At 43.1% G+C, this 19,675-nt stretch overlaps 1 protein-coding gene and 1 long non-coding RNA gene across 4 annotated transcripts in view; one reads left to right on the top strand and one right to left on the bottom strand.

The window, feature by feature from the left end:
* Nucleotides 1-19,675, bottom strand: part of CCSER1 (coiled-coil serine rich protein 1) — a 728,863-nt gene that overhangs the window by 643,028 nt on the left and 66,160 nt on the right. The gene's annotated exons all lie outside the window — the stretch shown is intronic.
* On the top strand, nt 10,096-11,260 carry LOC130603874 (uncharacterized). Its single transcript, XR_008973309.1, has 2 exons — nt 10,096-10,168; nt 10,564-11,260. It is a non-coding gene; the product is annotated as an uncharacterized LOC130603874 (long non-coding RNA).

Raw genomic sequence — 19,675 nt, 5'->3', positions numbered from 1 at the left:
CAGCCTGGTGACTAGGCAGCAGTCAAAAGGATCAAATGGCATCCTTCTTCCCTCACATTTTTCTCTCCCCTCACCCTCGCTCATGATGCACATGGTGGTCATCTTATGATGCTTAGACAGTAGAAAATCTCATTCAATTAAGTCTTTCAGGAAAATAATTATGGTTGGACTTCACACTAAGTAGTAATTTTTAATAGTAACTAAATAGTAATTACTAATTTAGTAACTGGGGATGGGTTCATATTTAGACAGCAATTTGACTTTCAGCTGTATTTTATTTTAACTGAAAAGGAAAAGCAACCTAGAAAGAATAAAGGATCTTGTTTATTCCTTCATGCAGGAGAACAGCAGCCTCAGCCCAGGACCATAGGAGACGGAGAGTCTCCTTGCCAGTCATTTGCTTCGGAATTCAAGTGGAACAGACCAGCACTGTGCAAACCAGCTGGTATTCTCATGAGGAAAATAGAGAATAACACGCCTTAACTCTGTACCCATGATGTTCACTGCATAAAATTTGTCAGTAGCATGAAGCAAAACACCAATATTAGCTACAACTCCCGCAGGCATCCAAAGCATCTCTATCAGCTCCCCCACACAACAAAAAAAAAAAAAAAACAAACCTTAAAATATTCTGCTGGCTCATAAGACATCGTAAGCTTCTCTAGTGCATGAATCCGGTTGGTTTGTGGTGCAGTCAGCAATGAATTCAAGTTCTGCTTTAATGTGCTCCTTCTAAAATCCGGCTTTTGATGTATTACAAATGCATACCTCTTGCTCACTTCAAGCAACCACCTCATAACTGTCTCAGTGCTACATGGTCCCAGCAGAACTGCAAGTCTTTGTTCTCTGCTCTCCCGTGCCTATTCCTCTTACCTTCCAGAATCACAACTTCAGTGTCATCAGCAATTTTTAGTTTTTATGCTAAAGCTTCCTGCACATCTTGCAGCCTGGCTGCTTTTCAGCCTCATGTGCTGCCTGCTTCTGCTGCATATATGGCAACTACAATGACAAGGGCTGAGGTCATTTATTACCTCTATCACCAGCTGAATGTGTGACCTTAACTGCATTAAAATGGACCAAATCCTCATCTGTTGTAAATTCACTGGGCTTCACTGAACTGAATCATGCTGACTTAAACCATGTGGCCTTTCATCCCTACAAGCCTCAGTCACCCCATCCCTAATTCTTTTAACTCTTGCAAAAGCAATGCTTGGATATGTACGATCTCATCACCCCTAGTACACAGATCCCAATTTAAGTGGATGGAAGCAGGATTTTGTTTGCATAATTTTTTATTTATTTTTTTTTATGCTGACCAAATACAAAATCCCTTAATGGATTATAATGAAAATCACAGATACATAGAACCCCAACAAATTAATCATGCGGTTCTGAAGATCCTTACATGTGTGCTCCATTCCTACGTTTCCCTAAGTGTCTGCTTAGAGCTGCTGTTGAAAACAGTACTGAGATAGAGGAACCAATGGTGTACCTTACATCCTCACAATGAAAAGGATGGGGCAATTAATAAGTATTCCAGGGGATCCAGTGAAAGGATTTTAAAAATAAGATACAATTAATCAGTGTGGCTAATAGTATTCATGAAAACAAACTGCGGAAGCTCTGCCTAATATTAGGCAGACTAATTTACAGATCGGTCTTTAATAATAAGGTAATTGTAGTACATCACTGTAGCAGCTGTTGACTATTTTACCACAAAAAAAAATAATCATTACCAGCAACAGGAGCAAGAATGCCCTTTTCCAAATTCCTGTAAGCGCAACAGAGGAGAACAATTCTCAACTCATGCCCCAAAACAAGTCTGGTGGTGCAAAATGAACCAATAATCCTCAGACTGACTGTGCTAGGCAAGGTACTCACAGCTTACAAAACTAATGAAAGAGAACCACATGATTCCTGTTCCCTGCAGGCTTTAGCACATGTAAGATGCATGCCTCATGGGGCCGAATGTTAAATACGTTCATAATTACCATCACCAACATTGTGTAGTTTTATTATTTTAATTACAAACTAATTGCTTTAGTTTCTTTTTTTGTTAATGTACTCTACTGGACATCACTTATAAGAATACATTTTTAGGAACAAACCATACTACATTTAGAAATAATCACAGTATTTACCACATTCTACTTAAGACTTCTATGAATCTTAGCAAAGACTCAGGCAATTCCCCTTTCACTATATTGAAAATAAAATTATTTCTAGATTAATCAGACTCATTGCAATCTGTCATCTTGATAATAAAAACAATAACAGAGAAGAAAACCCACAACAACTTAATATGCGCTCATATACTCATATTCTGATTGCAAGCTGTTAAACATTGAAACACAGTGGCTCATATTTCTGTGGCAAGAAGTACAGCATACTTTAAGACAATCAAGTGCCATAGCAGTAATGCCCAGAAACACATACATCAAGTTGACCCATACATAGTAAAGACATGCATTTTGATTTGAAAACTGAAGGTTAAGAAGGTCTAAGCATAAAACTGAAGCCTAAGCCCACAAGGCAAGCACAGAAAGGGGAAGAATAAACCAGCCTGCAAACTCAAAACTGCCTAACCAGACAAAAAAAAAAAAACAAAAACCCAGCATAGAAGTTAACAAGAGTCCTTGGAAAAATAAATGCCTAATGGAAATCAGCAGCTTGTAGGCACAAAATAACACAGAATTCCCTTAATGTTAGCATTCAAGCCAAAGACCAACAAAGAAATGTTTACAAAAGATGTTTGCTGGTTTTTTTATCTGCTACTTGTACCATGGAACTGTTATCACAGTTTCCATTTACCCCAAGTACTAAATAACTATCCAGATGTTAGGCAGAAGAGTAAGGCTCTCTGAAGCCATCAGCTGTATTACCTCTACTTAGCAAATGATCTGCTCTGTGACCAAGTGACTCATGAGAACCTATCCCTCTCATTTAATACATGGATCATAGTCAGACATATAGTTTTGTCCTTTAAAAGCAGCTTGAGACAATTAGATAGAAGGTTGAAGAAAAGTATTACTGCATTATCAGAGAATTATGATGCATTTATACCAGGAACATTGTAACCTACTAGATATTTTAACTTCACATTTTGGATTCAGATCCTTAGATCTCATCTTATTACCTAAGAATCAAATACTAAAACTGATTCCCAAACAAATACTTCTTCCAGGCACCCCCTTTAATAGAAAACATGCTGTAGCAAGAAAAGGTGCAGGAGGCAGGGAATGGTGAAAAGCAACCCTTTGGGAATAACAACAGGCAAGGAGAAATACTGACTGCATTAAGGGAGTGTGTTTCCAGAAAAGGAGAGCTGTACAGTCCTGCTATGAACAAATTACTAGGCTTGTTTCATTCAGCTTTCTTGAGTGACAAGAATGCGTACACATAGGCCCAAAATGGGTGAAAACAGTTCCTGCAGTTGACATAATCAACAGATAATCTTTTACACCTGCCTTTTGTTCTAAAGTTTATTGCCTTACCATGTTGCCTCTCACAACTGAGGCAATTACCTGTTAACTTGAACCTCCTTCCACCATCATTTTCAACAGTTTATAACAATTATCCCCAGAACTGGTCAGAGCAGGTGACAGTTAATCTTATCAGGTACCACTTTTACTGTACATTCCCAGATGTCCCTCATGTACCTTGACATTGTTAACTAAAAAAGCTGTACAGCTTTGTATGGCCTTTAAACAGACTCCATCGTTATGTCCAAGTTGGTATAATTTGCTCTCCTTTATCATCAAATGTAACTCTCAAAACTATTCTAAGTTTCTGAAAGATCAGGGACGCCTGTGAAGGCATTTTTATAAAAGCTAATTTTTTTAAGTCGGTCCTGGAAGTCAAATCAAAAATCTAACTTCTTTACAGGGTACAATTCATTTGTACTCTGCCTCCTGGGTGGGACAACAGAGAGCAGAGATGTCTGTACTATGCCTGCAAGTTTGCTAGGAAGATAAAATTGCTCTTTCTTTGTAACATGTAACCCACATTTTCCCTCCAACAATTTCCAACATATCAAAATGTTCAGCAAATAAAAAAGATACAGATAAAGGTGAGCAAGGATGCCAACAGCAACAGAGAAACGACAACAGAAAAAATCTCCTGTGTCAATTCCAAGTGGGCAGTTTGGAGACCTATCTCAAGGCACAGAAACAAGAGAACTTGTAAGGCAGCATCCTAACAAGAGAGATGACTATTGAAATACAAAAATGCTCAGAAACTAAAGAAATTAAAGTTGCCACTCAACCTAGAGAGGAAGATAAATGTCTAGAACAGACCGTTAAAGAAAAACCAGCTAAAAAATGCAAAATCCTTTCAAAAAGGGAAGATAAGAAAAGAGGCAAAGATGGAAAAACATAAATTTGGTGATAAAAACATGCTCAAATGAGGAAGAGTTTTAAAGTCATCCAATGACCAAGGTGGCTGGTGACAGCCAGCATGGCTTCACTAAGGAGAAATCCTGCCTGACCAATTTGGTGGCCTTCTATGATGGGGATAGGGAACTATTGGACAGGGGTAGAGCACTTGATGTCATCTACCTGAACTTGTGTAAAGCATTAGACACTGTCCCACACAACGACACCCTTGTCTCTGAATAGGAGGGACATCAATTTGACAGATGGACCACTCGGTGCATAAAGAACTGGCTGGATGGCCGCACACAAAGAGTTGTGGTCAATGGCTCAATGTCCAGCTGGAGACCAGTAACGAGTGGTGTCCCTCAGGGATCGGTGTTGGGACTGGTCTTGTTCAACATCTTTGTCGCTGACATGGACAGTGGGATTGAGTGCGCCCTCAGCAAGTTTGCCGATGACACCAAGCTGTGTGGTTCGGTTGATACGCTGGAGGGAAGGAATGCCATCCAGAGGGACCTCGACACGCTTGTGAGGTGGGCTGATGCCAGCCTTATGAAGTTTAACCATGACAAGTGCAAGGTCCTACACCTGGGTCAGAGCAATCCCAGGCACAGCTACAGGTTGAAGAGAAGAGATTCAGAGCAGCCCTGCAGAGAAGGACTTGGGGGTGTTGGCTGATGAAAAAACGAACATGCGCCAGCTTCAGTGGGCACTCGTAGCGCAGAAAGCCAACCGTATCCTGGGCTGCATCAAGAGGAGTGTGACCAGCAGGTTGAAGGAGGTCATCCTGCCCCTCTACTCTGCTCTTGTGAGACCTCACTTGCAGTATTGTGTGCAGTTCTGGTGTCCTCAACATAAAAAGGACATGGAACTGTTGGAACAAGTCCAGAGGAGGGCCATGAGGATCATCAGGGGGCTGGAGCACCTCCCGTATGAAGATAGGCTGAGAAAGTTGGGTCTGTTCAGCCTGGAGAAGAGAAGGCTGCATGGAGACCTCATAGCAGCCTTCCAGTATATGAGGGGGGCTTATAAGGATGCTGGGGAGACATACTTCATTAGGGACTGTAGTGATAGGACAAGGGGTAACAGGTTAAAACTTAAACAAGGGGAAGTTTTGATTGGATATAAGGAAGAAGTTCTTTACTGTTAGGGTGGTGAGGCGCTGGAATGGGTTGCCCAGGGAAGTTGTGAATGCTCCACCCCTGGCAGTGTTCAAGGCCAGGTTGGACAGAGCCTTGGCTGACATGGTTTAGTGTGAGGTGTCCCTGCCCATGACAGGGGGGTTGGAACTTGATGATCTTAAGGTCCCTTCCAACCCTAACTATTCTATGACTCCATGATTTTCATTTTTTTAAATTCTTCACATGGAAGAGTTTACTGACACACTGCTTAATGACATTATCTCAGAGCCTGTAAAACTCAATGGGAACTCACAAACAGGACCTTCTGAACAAGCATGCTAAAAGGTTCAGTTTTTCTTGTGCTAACTCATAGATGCTAACTAATTCAATTCTGCCAAGCACTTAAGCACATGCTTCACTTTGAGAATAATCTCATCCCTATTCAGTAAAACACTTAAAATCTCATACTTAACTTTCAAAACACGAGTGGTCCCATTGACTTCAATGGGACATAAGCCCAAGGCTGAGTGCTTTGCTGGATCAGTACACAAGGATATAATTTAGCCCCCCTTCAGTGGATGATTTGGACATACTGTGTCTTACCATTTCATTATAAAAGACAGAATGGTAAAACTTTAAAGGATAAAATTAGCTATATGCTAACTGTAAGCCAAATTGCCCCATTCTGAATGCCTTTTTGGGTTATTGTAAAAGCTGAAATGAATTCTCAGTACATTTTACACAGCGAGAACAAATGAATATATTATTTTCTTAAATTTATGCACAACCCTAATTGCTATGCAGCCACAATTAAGAAGATCTAAGAAATGCAAAACCAAGATACCATATGGTTCTCAGTTCCAAAAATCAGAGACACTAAAGCAGATTTCACACATCTGCATTTGAACATAAAACTTAGATTACAAGACAGCTAAATAACAAGTCTCCATGCTTTCCCAAGTTTTTTAAACACAATTTTGAATGCATAAAAGAGGTGTCAAGAAAAAGAGCTTGGGTTTTTCCCAATTACCTCTTAATAAGTAAACAGTTTGCACATAAATATGTAATAATTTCAGATAAAAAAATTGATTCAGAAGCAGGTATTACTCCATTTCTACATATATACTTACAAGATATCAACATTTACATATCACTGACTTCTGACTAAAGATGTTTTGCTAATTTAGTTATGCTCTTTTGAGGTAAGTAGGTTTGCACATTGCTCATTTTACTGAAGCATATGTTGGCTACTCTTACCATCACTGGTAAGTCTGAAGAAAGTTGGAGGTGGGAGGAAGAGATTAGTAAAAAGAAAAGAAAATTCAGTAAATTAAGCTGCATTACCTCGTTTACTATGTAAGTACTCACAATGGAGTTCAACAAGGCTAAGTGCAAGGTCCTACAGCTGGGTCAGAACAACCCCCAGTACCAACACACAATGGGGGATGAATGGATTAAGGGCAGCCCTGCAGAGAAGGACTCAGGTACTGGTGGGTACAACACTGGACACAGGAGGACCACAAAAATGATCCAAAGGCTGGATCCCCCCCACCTATGAGGAAAAGCTGAGAGCCTGGAGAAGAGAAGGCTCTTAGTCAGCCTGGAAAACAGAAGGCTCTGAGGAAACCCTACTGTGGCCTTTCAATACTGAGAAGTGGCTTGTAAGACCTAGAGAGAGACTTTGCACCATGCCCTTTAGTGACAGGACAAGCAGCAACAGCTTTAAACTACAAAAAGTTAGGTTTAAATTGGACACAAGCAAGAAATTTTTTTATGATGAGGGTAGCGAGACACTGGAACTGGTTACCCAAAGAAGCTGTGAATGTCCCATCTTTGGAAGTATTCAAGGCCAGATTGGATGGGACTTTGAGCAACATGGTCTAGTGGAAGGTGTCCCTGCCCATGGCAGGGAGGTTGAAAATAGATCATCTTTAAGGTCCTTTCCAAACCAAGCCATCCCATGACACTGCAAGTCTGCACAATTCCCAGAGCTACAAAGAAGTATGGAAAGACATCTAAAAGCTGTCAGCTGCACAAAGTCTGCTAGAATAACTCCAGAAAGAAAGAGACCCTATATGTTAGTGTCAATTCCAAGTAACCCACAAAGGCGCCCCAAAACTGATTTTGAGACATACAGCTCTGGAAAAGTCCCTTAATTAGCAACACAAAAATGAAAATAAAACAGTGACACAATTCAAACTCTACACAGTAGGAAGGAAAACATCTTAACATCTTCTGGTTAGAACTGCTTAACATGGCTGCTGAAAATTGTCCTCCTACACCATAGTACAACATGTGATTGTTTTCCCACAGCAACAAGCATTTATATTTGAATACAAAAAGATCTACTAATCTCCACATATTCCAGTTTTTGTGTACCCCTTGATCTTTTTGTTTCTTACACAAGGAAGTTCTCAAACCACACAAACTTCTAAGTTAAAAGCCAGAATGGGGACATTAAAGCTACTGTTATGACCACCTTCTCTAAATAAGAACTCTTGTTAATACCCAAAATCAGCATACATGCTCAACATTGAATCTCTGCATATTTTCAGCTCTCCTTCTATTTTCATGATTTACCAGAAACCAAACATGATCTTTGATTATTCTTTGTTCTATAACCTTGTTTTATTGTTCTTTGATATTTTGGTGGCCTTCTATGATAGCGCAAGGGTGCTGGTGGATAAGAGAAGAGTGACTGATATCTATATGACTCCCTGGACTTGTGCAAGGCATTTGACACTGTCCCACATGACACCGTTATGTCTAAACTGGAGAGGTATGGATTTGACAAATGGACCAGTCAGAGGATAAGAACCTGGCTGAATGGTCACACTCAGAGTTGTGGACAACGGCTCAATGTCCAAGTAGAGACCAGGAACAAGCAGTCTCCCTCAGGGCCAGTATTGTGAACAGTGCTGTTTAACATCTTTGTCGGTGAAATGGACAGTACTATTCCTGAAGAAGCTCTCAGCAAGTTTGCTGACAATACCAAGCTGCGTGTTGCAGTTGACAAACTAGAGGGAAGGGATGCCATCCAGAGGGACCTTGAGGGGATGGAGAGGTGGGCCAGTGCCAACCTCATGAAGTTCAGCAAGGCCAAGTATAAGGTCCTGCACCTGGCTCAGGGCAATCCCAAGCACAGCTACAGGCTGGGCAGAGGCTGGGTTCAGATTAGCCCGGCGAAGAACAGCTTGAGGGCATCGGTTGACAAGAAGCCCAGCATAATCCAGCAATCGGTACTTGCAGCCCAGAAAGTCAACTGTACGCCACACTGCATCAAAAGAAGCGTGACCAGCAGGCCAAGGGAGGGGACTGTCTCCTTCTACTCCGCTCTCCTAAGACCCCACCTGCAGTACTGCATTCACCTATGGGGCCCCGAACACAAGAGCGATGTGGACCTGCTCAAGTGAGTACACAGGAGGGCTATAAAGATAAATCGAGGGCTGGAACACTGCTATGAAGACAGGTTGAGACAGCTGTGCTTGTTCAGCCTGGAGAAGAGAAGGCTATGCAGACACCTTAGAGCAGCCTTCCAGTGCCTAAAGGGAGACTACAAAACATCTGGAGAGGGACATTTTACAAGGGCATGTAGTGAGAGGACAAGGGGGAATGGCTTTAAACTGACAGACAGGAAACTTAGATTAAGATGTCGGAAGGAAAAAAAAAAAAACCACAGGAAAAAAAAAAAAACCAACCAACCAAAAAATGCAAACGACAACAACAACAAAAAAAACACCACACAAAAAAAAAAAAACAACAAAACACACCACCAAAACAACCCAGAAACACTGGCACAGGTTGCCCAGAGAAGCTGTGGCTGCCCCATCCCTGGAAACATTCAAGCTCAGGTGGGACAGGGCTTTGTGGAACCTGGTCTAGCAGGAGGTGTCCCTGCATCAGAAGCAGATGATCTTGAAGGTTCCTTCTAACCCAGACCATCCTATGGTTCTCTGATTATTCATCTTCAGAAAACAAGATGAAATTATCTAATGGGGGGCCACCTGCATGCAAGTACCCAGGCAAGGCCCCTGCCCTAGCACAGTTCCTCCTCCTCAATAAGCACTGAGGAGCACAGCACAAACCCCTCGGAGCTCAGGCCCACTCCCCCAGGGCAGAGTCAAAGCAGCAAGCTGAGATACGCAATACCCTCCATCTTTGCCTTGACCTTCCCTAGCTACTGGGTTCCAGGTAAAGGCATTATGACATCACAGGGCATTTGTTGACAGCATGGAAGGGGGCAACTGCTGACGCCATCACCCCAGCACTGCTCGTGACTGGCTGAGCTCCCATCGGGGTGATAGCGTGAGATTGTTGGTGCAGAGACTGCAGTTCACCAGGGAGCAGCGGGGGATGCTCAGCCTGCAGCGGTCCCTTGTCCTTGCTCTCTGCATGGCCAATCTCTTCCCCGGCAGCCTCGGCCTTTCCAACCATCCTGCCTGGGCCACCCTCATGGGGGATGTGCCTCGCCAGGACCAGGGCACTGGCACAGGGAGCCAGTGTTCCTACCGGCCCTGCCCTGAGGAGCCGCTTCCGCCCTCCTCCACCCCAGTGACTGGAGGCCTGGGGTCCCTGGAGGTGACCTTCTTGAGCTGGTTGTGCCTGTGCCTGCTCCTCAGCGGGGTTTTGCTTATATGGTGCCTTTGCAGGAAAGCCAAGAGACACCAGAGAGAGGTGAGTGGTGGGGTCAGCTAAATGGGATGCTGCCAGATGGCTGGGAGCCAGGACCCACCAAAGCCTTGGGCCAATGTGCAGGGTAAGGACTAACAGCCCATGTGGAGAAGAAAGCCTGGGCAAGTGCCCTATGTCATCTGCCTCTTCCAGAGCCCTTTGACCAACCGCAGGAGGCTGAGACGGGTCTTGGCTGCAGAGGAGGAAATGAGGACACACTGACCCATGACAGGAAGAAGGCAGAGCCTGCCCGAGGAGGGCTTTTTTGCACATCCCGCTGCCCAGCAAAGCCTAACCAAACTTGACTTTCTCCAGGAGAGACCAAGCCCAGCCAGAGGGCTCTCAACCCGAGGAGGCTCCTGCCCTTTTCACCATTCTCCCTGCCCTGTCATTTGCAGGAGATGGGCCAGACACCCTCAGCTCCTCCAGGGACATGCTGCCAGGACGACTCCTGCTGCAAGACCTACGAGCTCATCTGTCGGCTGAAGGAAAATCCTGACTTGATGAAGAAGTACCTGAGGCACCTGCACAGCTGCTACCTGCAGGAGGACGTTCTGCAGATAGAAGAAGAAGGAAATGCCCTAAGACTTGGAAGAGGAGGAGGCACATTTCTCTGACAAGACAGCCACAGATCCCTGAAGGCTGGGGCCCAAGGACAGGGCATTGTAGGAGATGCAGAGCAAGCAATGCTGTCCCTGCACGCTAGGACATCCCCAACAATTAGCATGTTATGCGAAACCAGCTCCAAGCTAAATGTAATATCAAATGTGCGTTCAAAGACAGAGGCAAGTTACTCTGCACAGGGATGTTTCAAAGTGCCTTCCAACCAAAGAGAAATCGCACTCATGTGAGTTCTTCAGGCTTCTCCAAAGAAGCAGGAAAAAAGGACTGCAGCAGCAGCATTTAAAGCGCAGTCACAAAATCAGATGCCTCCTACACTGCCCATGAATAACATTCCTGTAACTAGCCCCACAGGATCAAGCGAGGCTGCTCTCACTTCTTGAGTTAGACAAATTCAAATGCCACACTCCCTCCTTTCATGTTACATTAGATTTTCTTCACCTTGCTACAATATTAAATAAATATTCTCTCAGATCCCTAAGGTCAGGTCTCTGTTTCTGTCCTAGACTCATCTCTTAGAGTAAGGGTGCAAAAATGACTGCACAGACCAACACAGAATTTTACATCTTACTAGTTCCACTGACAAAACACCTCCTTTGTTCCTATCACCCTACCCCTCTTCAGTCACAAGGATCACACATTCTCCTCTTCAGCCAAGGTTACACGTATTGTAATCATGTCTTTGACCATCTTTTAGACAATTTTAGTTTCACTACAAATCCAAGCAGGGATTTGGGAACCCATCACTGTTAACAGCTGTGACCTTCCATGTGGAGAAAGGAAGAGTGCCTGATTCAAACACAGGGGCAGAGGAGCCTGTCACAGAACCAGTAGTATCATAGAATAGTTAGGGCTGGAAAGGACCTTAACTGGCAAACACTTCTGAAACACAAATCGGCACAAGCAAACAGCAGGGACAAAGAGCACCTACAACTAAAACTGCTTTATGAATGGAACACTAACCATGGATTATTTTAGCGCTATCCCAAATCCTCAAGTGGGAAAGTTCTGTTGCTAATCGTTAGACCACACATCTGCTGTTTGCTGAGAACATATGGCACAATTGTAACGGGAACTGCTGAATAAAGTAATATAGCACTTTATTTGGATAATAAGGCATAACTTGAGTGGCACTTGCACTGTTCAGCATCATGTGGTAACCACATACAAGTTCCTGTCCCACCAAGTATCGGGATTTTGGCACATTTCCTTGGTCCCCCTGTATTTGTATTTTTTCCCTTCTGAATACATAGATAGCACACAAAGTCCTTCAACAGACCAAATAAGACACAAGTAAAGGACACCTCACACTCTCTGGGTTAGCTGGCAATAGCAGGCTCACCTCCGGAGAAAAGAAATATTTTCAGGGTTATCTTTGTTTTGATAAAACATTTTTTAGTCTCTAGGTAACAGCATCGAACTTACAATCTGGCCTGAAAGTCTGTAACAAACTCTGAAACCAAAATAGGCCCATCCAAAACCCATTTAAGAGTGTGCTAATCAATTTTAAACGTATGAATGAATGTAAGTGGTTTCATATTTACTTGAACTTGTTACTACTCGTGTCCTCTACCACCACTCACACCTCTTCATGCAAGACACTCATGAATAAACTGCGCAATAGTGTCCATTGTTAAGTCCACCCCTCGATCACGGGCCCATCTGTATGTTGCATCTCTGCCCTGATGGCCTGAAGTGTCATGGGCCCACCGGGCCAAAAATAATTCACCCTTACGTTGCCAATTTAAGTCCATCTGAGCCACTTCAATCTTAGCAGCTTTATCCACTTGTTGGTTGTTCTGGTGTTCCTCAGTGGCCCGACTCTTGGGTACATGGGCATCTACCCACAGTGCAGCAGCCCAGATGGGTTTACCTCTGCTTTGCCAGTTGCTCTGCTTCCATTGCTGCAACCACCCCCACAGGGCATTTGCCACCATCCATGAGTCAGTATAAAGTACTGGCCACTTTTCTCGTTCAGCAGTGTCCAGGACCAGCTGGATGGCTTTCACCTCCGCAAACTGACTCGATTCACTCTCTCCTTCAGCAGCTTCTGCAATTTGTAATTGAGGACTCAATGCATCTGCCTTCCATCTCCGATGCTTTCCCACAATACAGCAGGACCCACCAGTAAACAAGGCATACTGTTCTCCACTTTCTGACAGTTCATTATATGGTGGGGCCTCTTCAGCACGCATCACCTCCTCCTCTGGTGCCATTCCAAAATCTTTGCCCTCTGGCCAGTCCATGATGACTTCTACAATGCCTGGGAGACTGGAATTTCCTGTTCGAGCTCGTTGGGTAATTAGTGAAACCCACTTACTCCATGTAGCATCGGTTGCATGATGTGTAGAGGAGACCCTGCCTTTGAACATCCAGCCCAGCACGGGCAACCGGGGTGCCAGGAGGAGCTGTGCTTCAGTGCCAATCACTTCTGAAGCAGCTCAAACCCCTTCATAGGCTGCCAGTATCTCTTCTTTGCTTTTCCCCTTGCGTACAGGGGCAACCGATATTGCCACGAATTGGTACTCTGGTGTAGCTGCTGCACTTGGAGTTGTATTAGCTGCACTGTCTGTTGCAGTCGAAGACTGGGTAGCTACTGTACTTGTCACTGGGGCTGGTGTAGCTGCTGTGCTTGGAGCTGAGGAATTCCAAAACCCCACCTCCAAAAAAATCATCACCTATTCAAGACTTCTCAGACTTTTTTCATCCACATATCCTGAGTGGTTTGTAGATTTCACCTAACCACACTCACCTTACAGATAATGACATTACAGAAGGGTAAATTGAGACAAAGGTTACAAGGTTCTCACTGACGGTCAAGCATCGAAACAGCAATAAGAGTTGAAAGTAGTTTCCCACTTCGGAATCTGAGGGAAGATTTCACAAACTTGGGAACTTTTAGAATCACATTCATTGATAAAAATAAGAGTAAAAAATTAGCAGTTGTGTGTACATGTCTGTGTGCAGATCTCCTAAGCTAAATTTACTTCTTCTGCAGCAAAGTAGATGCAAGTCTCAATTTTTCAGTATTTTCTTTCCTCTAAAGACTAGGGGAAAGCTTGCTGAATCTTATTTGGGAAGGGCAAAGTTCAGACAGCTCATTTAGTCCATTACAAACCTCCCTATCAAATTACAACTGTAGTTTGAATGAAAGAACAGGTCGATATGTACTGTTTGGCCTCTTCCATAAGCAAATAAAGAGGTCTGTCTTCCCAAAATAGTTGTTGATAAAGAAAACCCATTCTGGCAAAGGAAGCTAATACACTGTGGATTTAAACAGGAGAAAGAATTACTGTATCTTCATTTTTTACTTAAAATAAATTAATTATTTGCAGAATGAGTTGTCTGTAATTGGCATATGATGCCAGATGCTAAATTTTGTATGTTCCTTCACTCTCTCTTAGTAATATATAGGTGTGCATACTGAACACTAAAAGCGGTAGCTACTTCAGTGTTCTAAAGAAGCCAACTTCCCCAAACAAAAATAATACCACCTTTCTACTTCAAATAAGAAAAAAAAGCAAAGCACCTCAAAGTCTTATTGCAAGTACTGTCATATGATACTCGTTCAAGTTACAAAATCTAGCTCAAAAGTCCTCTCCTTCTTTTACAATATGGCTTTACCTATATTTCTCTGACGCAGGTTGTCCATCATAAGACTTACTACAGAATTTAGCAGTAGATGAAGAAAAGTAATGAAAAAAACTTCTTAGATTCAGAGTATTAAATTTAATCACTTTTTAAACCAAAATATAAATAAACAGAGCAGCAGGATATGGAAAATTATGCTGCTGCATGTCTTGTCCATGCAAATTAGAGTGCACAGTTTTAGGGTGGTTTGGGTTTTTCTTTTTGCAATTAAAAACTGTTTCTTGAACAAGTACCACCAGCTGTGGCCTATTTCCGTCCACCCAAAGGTAAACAGTTCAACTGGGTTTCAGCTCCAGCCATTCAAAGGTTCTCCTGGGTGGTGCAAGATAGATTTGTAGAAATTAAAAAGTAAGCACCAGAAGCACAGTCAGCCATCACAAGACAGGAAGCAGAAACAGCAGAGGTATCAAGAGAGGTTACAGTTAAGAATCCTATGAGGACCCTGAGGAAGAGGAAGAAAAAAAAAGAAAAAGAAAAAAAAATATGATAAGGGAAAATGAGTTTTGTACTCGAGACTGAGCTTAGAGATGAGAGTTCAGTACATTTGAAGAGACAAAGACTACAGGATTTGAGAGAGAAAACCCTTTATGCTAACAGGAAAGCAGAGGCAGAATTTTGTTTGCCTCACTGTATTTTTAGAAGTTCACCTCTCTCCATTCCGCCCCCTTTCAGCTGCCTGTGCACAAATATCAGCACTTAGAGGGAGCTCACAAAAAATGAACTGAACACTGCACTTCTACATCTGCATAGATTAGACTAAGGAAACAAAGCCTGATTCACTTTCCAAAACTCACAGTAATTTGACCAATTTCAGCAGCACACAAAGCATTATTAAAATGGTATTAAAGTGTTATTAAACCAGCATAACCTCACACCATAGCTCAGTATCATACATCTCCTTTATTTGCTACTGCTCCTTCTCCTCCATCCCAAGCCCACATCCTCACAGCCCTTTAATTTTGTCTTTCATCTCTACACCCTTAAATTCCATATTCCAAGTGGTTTTCTGGACACAATTTTTCTTCTTCAAAACAGCTACTTTGCTATTGAGGCTGTAATCCTTTAAAAGCTGTCCCACTGAAGTGAGTGATCCCAGCATCGCCTACCTCACAAACGTCAAGCAGGACACTCAGAGGAGAAGATAAGTATCAACAGTCCTATCTTTTCCTACAAACTGCGGGGAACTTTAAATTTTCTTTTCTTTTTTTTTTTTTTGTGTTCTTGAAAAACATCCCCAAAAAAAAGGAATTAAAAAAAAATTATCTTGTTTCTTAACAATACTGTTTTTAAGCTAAATCAGTTTATTTCGGTCTGCTGTATACTGAAGCAATAATCCTTGTTGGCCGAGCCAGTTGTCTTTTTTTACGTATTTGTTTTATGGGTCAGCCTCCAAACTAAACATCAATTAGACTTCAGACCTCACACTTTTTGTTTTAGCACCTTAGTACAACTCTTACAGCTATCAAGGATTAAGACATCTAGAAGCCAAAGACCGATTATTTGTTGAAAGCCCCACCTGCATAACAGCACATTAGACTTACTTAAAACTGACAAGTATTTTCACAAGAAACAAATTCTACTATAAATGAAGAGTCAGCACAGACAGATGTGATGCACAGAAGCATAAGGAATTGCTGCACCAAATAGTAACAGAAACATTCCACCTCACTCTTAAAACCTAGCAACCCTCTCATCCAATCTGCCATCATAAAAATCTGTCATCATAAAACCTGCCATCATTCATAAAACACACACACATTGCTGAGGCGAGCAGCTCGAGAGAGGACTCCGTCAACACCGGAGCGGGGGAAGCTCAGCGTCCAGGAGCCTCAGCTCAGAGCGGCAAGAGCCACCGAGGGAGACTCAAGTCCTCCACAGGAGTTGCCCAGGAGCCGGCAGCGCGCCTAACGCGAGCAGCTGACCCACAGGGGGCGGAGCCAGGAGGGGCGGCACCAGCCCTGACTGCTTAAAAACCCGCCTCAGGGAGCGCGTGCCAGAGGCAGTTTGCGCGGGCAGGCGAGCGTTATGATGAGCACTCGCCTCATGACCAGGGCCCGGTCCGGGAGCTCTGCTCTGGCTGCCACGGCGGTGGCAGCGTAGGCACCCAGACAGAGCCAGTGAGAGGGGAGGCTGCAGTGCAGAGCTCGGGGTGTAGAGAGTGCCTGCACTGGTCTGGTGAGGGGAGGGTGCGCAACGGGCAGGGCTGCGCTCGGTGCTCCCTGGTGGAGGTCCTCCTGCAGCAGGGGCTGAGCTGCGGGACGCTGTCAGTAGGATGAAAGATGTCAGGGAAGCTGAGAGGAAGCAGGACTGCTTGCTCCAGGCCCAAACGGTGCAGGGGCCTAAAGTGTCCACTGTAGCTCATGGAGGAAGGAAGGAAGCAAGCCGTTAACCCAGGAAGCTAGGAAACAGCAACAAAAAAGAATAAAAAAAAGGAGTAAGAGGACAGTGGGATTGAGTGCGCCCTCAGCAAGTTTGCTCTACCACTACTCGCACCTCTGCATCCAAGACACTCCTGTGTTTATCTGAGCAGATGAATCATCTCATGTGACACAAGCAAGTGGACATAATGGACGCTAAGTATTAGCCCTACTGTGTTTCATCTACTGTCAACAGACAAAAACTATATTCAGCATCTTACTGCTCCTGTTACTATGGGTTCCGTTTTCCTTATAGTCTTGCAGTGAATTAACAAAATACACGTTTTTCCTCCTACTCAGCATTTAGCGATCCACAATTTATTGAATGAGGAAGTCATTAGCAGGTCAAAGCTCTAGTGCTTGAACGCTGGCGTGCCTCTTTAAAGTTAATTTCATTCTCATACAAATGCTTCACAGGCATGCAATGCAGAGGGCACTTTCACACATCTGCTCCTATCTGATCTGAAGAAATCGTATGCAAGGAAATACTTGCATTGTTCAGGCCTATAGATTACATTAATTGTTATGGTCTCATCTTTACCCACTGGGACTGCAGCTTTAAGAATCTCCTTTTACACGGAGGATCAGAAAAAAAGTTACAAACAAAAGGCAGACACACCCACGAAGTGGAGAAAGCAGCCAACTATTCAGACTTTAAACTTGGCTCAGGAAGATGACTTTCAGAATTTTAAGAACAAAATAATATAGGAATTTCAAATGGAAAATACAAGGAAAGTGAGGTTACAGGGTTACTAAAAATAGAAGTGCAACCAAACTATCAAAGTATTCCTAAAGCTGTGAAGGAGATATGGCTGGACAGGCAATTCAGATTGTACTGAAAATATAATACTTAATAAAGTATTACAGATAGTGTATTACAGCCCAACACAAAACTTTCAGCCCACAAAAATAAAGCATTTCTGGGAATTTCCACACCAAATATCCTGGTAAAAATCCAGAAGCTTACCACCAGCTGTAGAAATAGCTGATTTTACAGCTTCTACATGTACCTGTACTTGCAATACATGTAACTCCACTGCTTTAATCCAGGCTAACTGAAATGACACAGCAACAGTAAATCACGGAGTGCTAATCCAACCTCTGATCAGCCAATTCATACATGTCACCTGCAATCTAAAGGTGCTCTGGCAGAATAAACTGCTGTTTGAAAGAAGAGGCTAATCTGTGGTTTTATTCCTCTCTGCTCCCGCAACTCCTGTTCTGACCTTCTTTTCTTCAGGCTGGTTTATGCTGTGTTAAGATTTCAAACTGGGGACAGCACTGCAAGGCACATACCTGCATAGCTGTCCTGTTGTGGCCCCAACACCTGTCCACTGCACCAGCAGAACTCTTTTGCATCATGGCCTGCTCCAACTCCCCGGCTTCAGTCTGCATCTAAAAAAAACCCCAAAAACTTCACAAGTGAATAGGCAAAATGACAGCCATAATCCTCAAGCTCTGACAGACAGAAGCAGAAACGACAGAACAACTGATTGAATAGCACAAACTCAGGTTTCTCTCTGCAGTTTCTGAAGCTGAGACTTGTACAAGGCAGCACCGTGCCTATCTGGAAAGGCAATAAATGCAGAAGACGTTGAAGCAAAGCAAAAGTAATCCCTTGAGACACTGAAATTTCAGGGCAATATGGACTATATCCAGGCAATACCAGTATAACATAACATTAACAGCTCATACTGCTTCTGTGGAGATTGTGAGAATACCCAATCTCAATGCTGTGAACAAGACTGCTGAAATAAGTAACACAAATCAAGCGACAGACTTGGATAACACATCATAAAAATGTTTTTACCCAACTAAGACTGTGGAATAGTTTCAGGAGTTGCTGTTGACAGAAATAAGGAAAAGACAGTGTTGAATCAGAGACAAGAAGGCTTGTAAGGTTGGTCAGGACCTGAGCTATTTCCCCATTTAGGAACGGGCTGTACAGCAACACGATGTTTAATAGGAAGGCAAAAACTAGAAGAGAGACTGGCAATAAAATAATTCCCTGGTGATCTGTTTCGGGCTACATGAACTATTTTGTCTCTTGATTTGAGAGAGGTAGAAATAACAGAGACACAAAATCCAACCCACAAGCTCCTGTTCTGATAAACTGGTTTAAACTGCATAGGAAAAGCCATTAAGTCAGAATTCTTAATTTGGTCACTAAAATATCAAATCAGGCCCTACTGAAAATACAGGCAACCCCACAATGAGGAAGGAGGAAGTATTTATTTTGCTGACAAACATCTGAGCTTAACAGAAGGGGTGCAGCGACGGCACAGTGAACAGCTACAATGCTCCCAAGAGAGGATGGCTGCAGTCATGCCACACTCAGATAATATTAAACACTAACTGAAATGACATCAACTTGACAGGATTCAGCAACAAGGGTCCTATGAAACTTCACTTGTAAACACAGCCCACAATTCACAGTAAGAACTGCCCGAGGCCCAACAGGACATACAATAACAGAGGTCACAACTCACACCATTTTATACAAGGAAGAGTGAATTATACCCAGTTTTACCTTGCTTGCCCATCTACCCACATCGCTTAAGCTTAATGTGTTATTAGCATCACTTCCACTTCAAACCCAGGAGCAGCTTTGTTAGGTGCCCATGCTTTAGAAGTCCAGGCTCACTGAACTCTTCCTGAAATGCAGGTGTTAATTATCTGATAGCTGGATCTGCTACACGGAAGACAACAAAATAACATCTTTTGACCCAAAACCAGCACTTGCTAGTATAACAGTGGCTATGACTGCCAGGTATTGAGACAAAAAACTCAGAAAGTATGAGCATGAATTTCTTTAGAGCAA

The sequence above is a fragment of the Pezoporus wallicus genome, unplaced genomic scaffold (assembly GCF_028554395.1).
Source record: "Pezoporus wallicus isolate ANWC-B61680 ecotype Strahan unplaced genomic scaffold, APGP_CSIRO_Pwel_v1 contig_6999, whole genome shotgun sequence".
Classification (NCBI taxonomy): domain Eukaryota; kingdom Metazoa; phylum Chordata; class Aves; order Psittaciformes; family Psittacidae; genus Pezoporus; species Pezoporus wallicus.
Note: the sequence above shows the minus strand (reverse complement) of the source record. Positions and strands in the feature narration are given on the sequence as shown.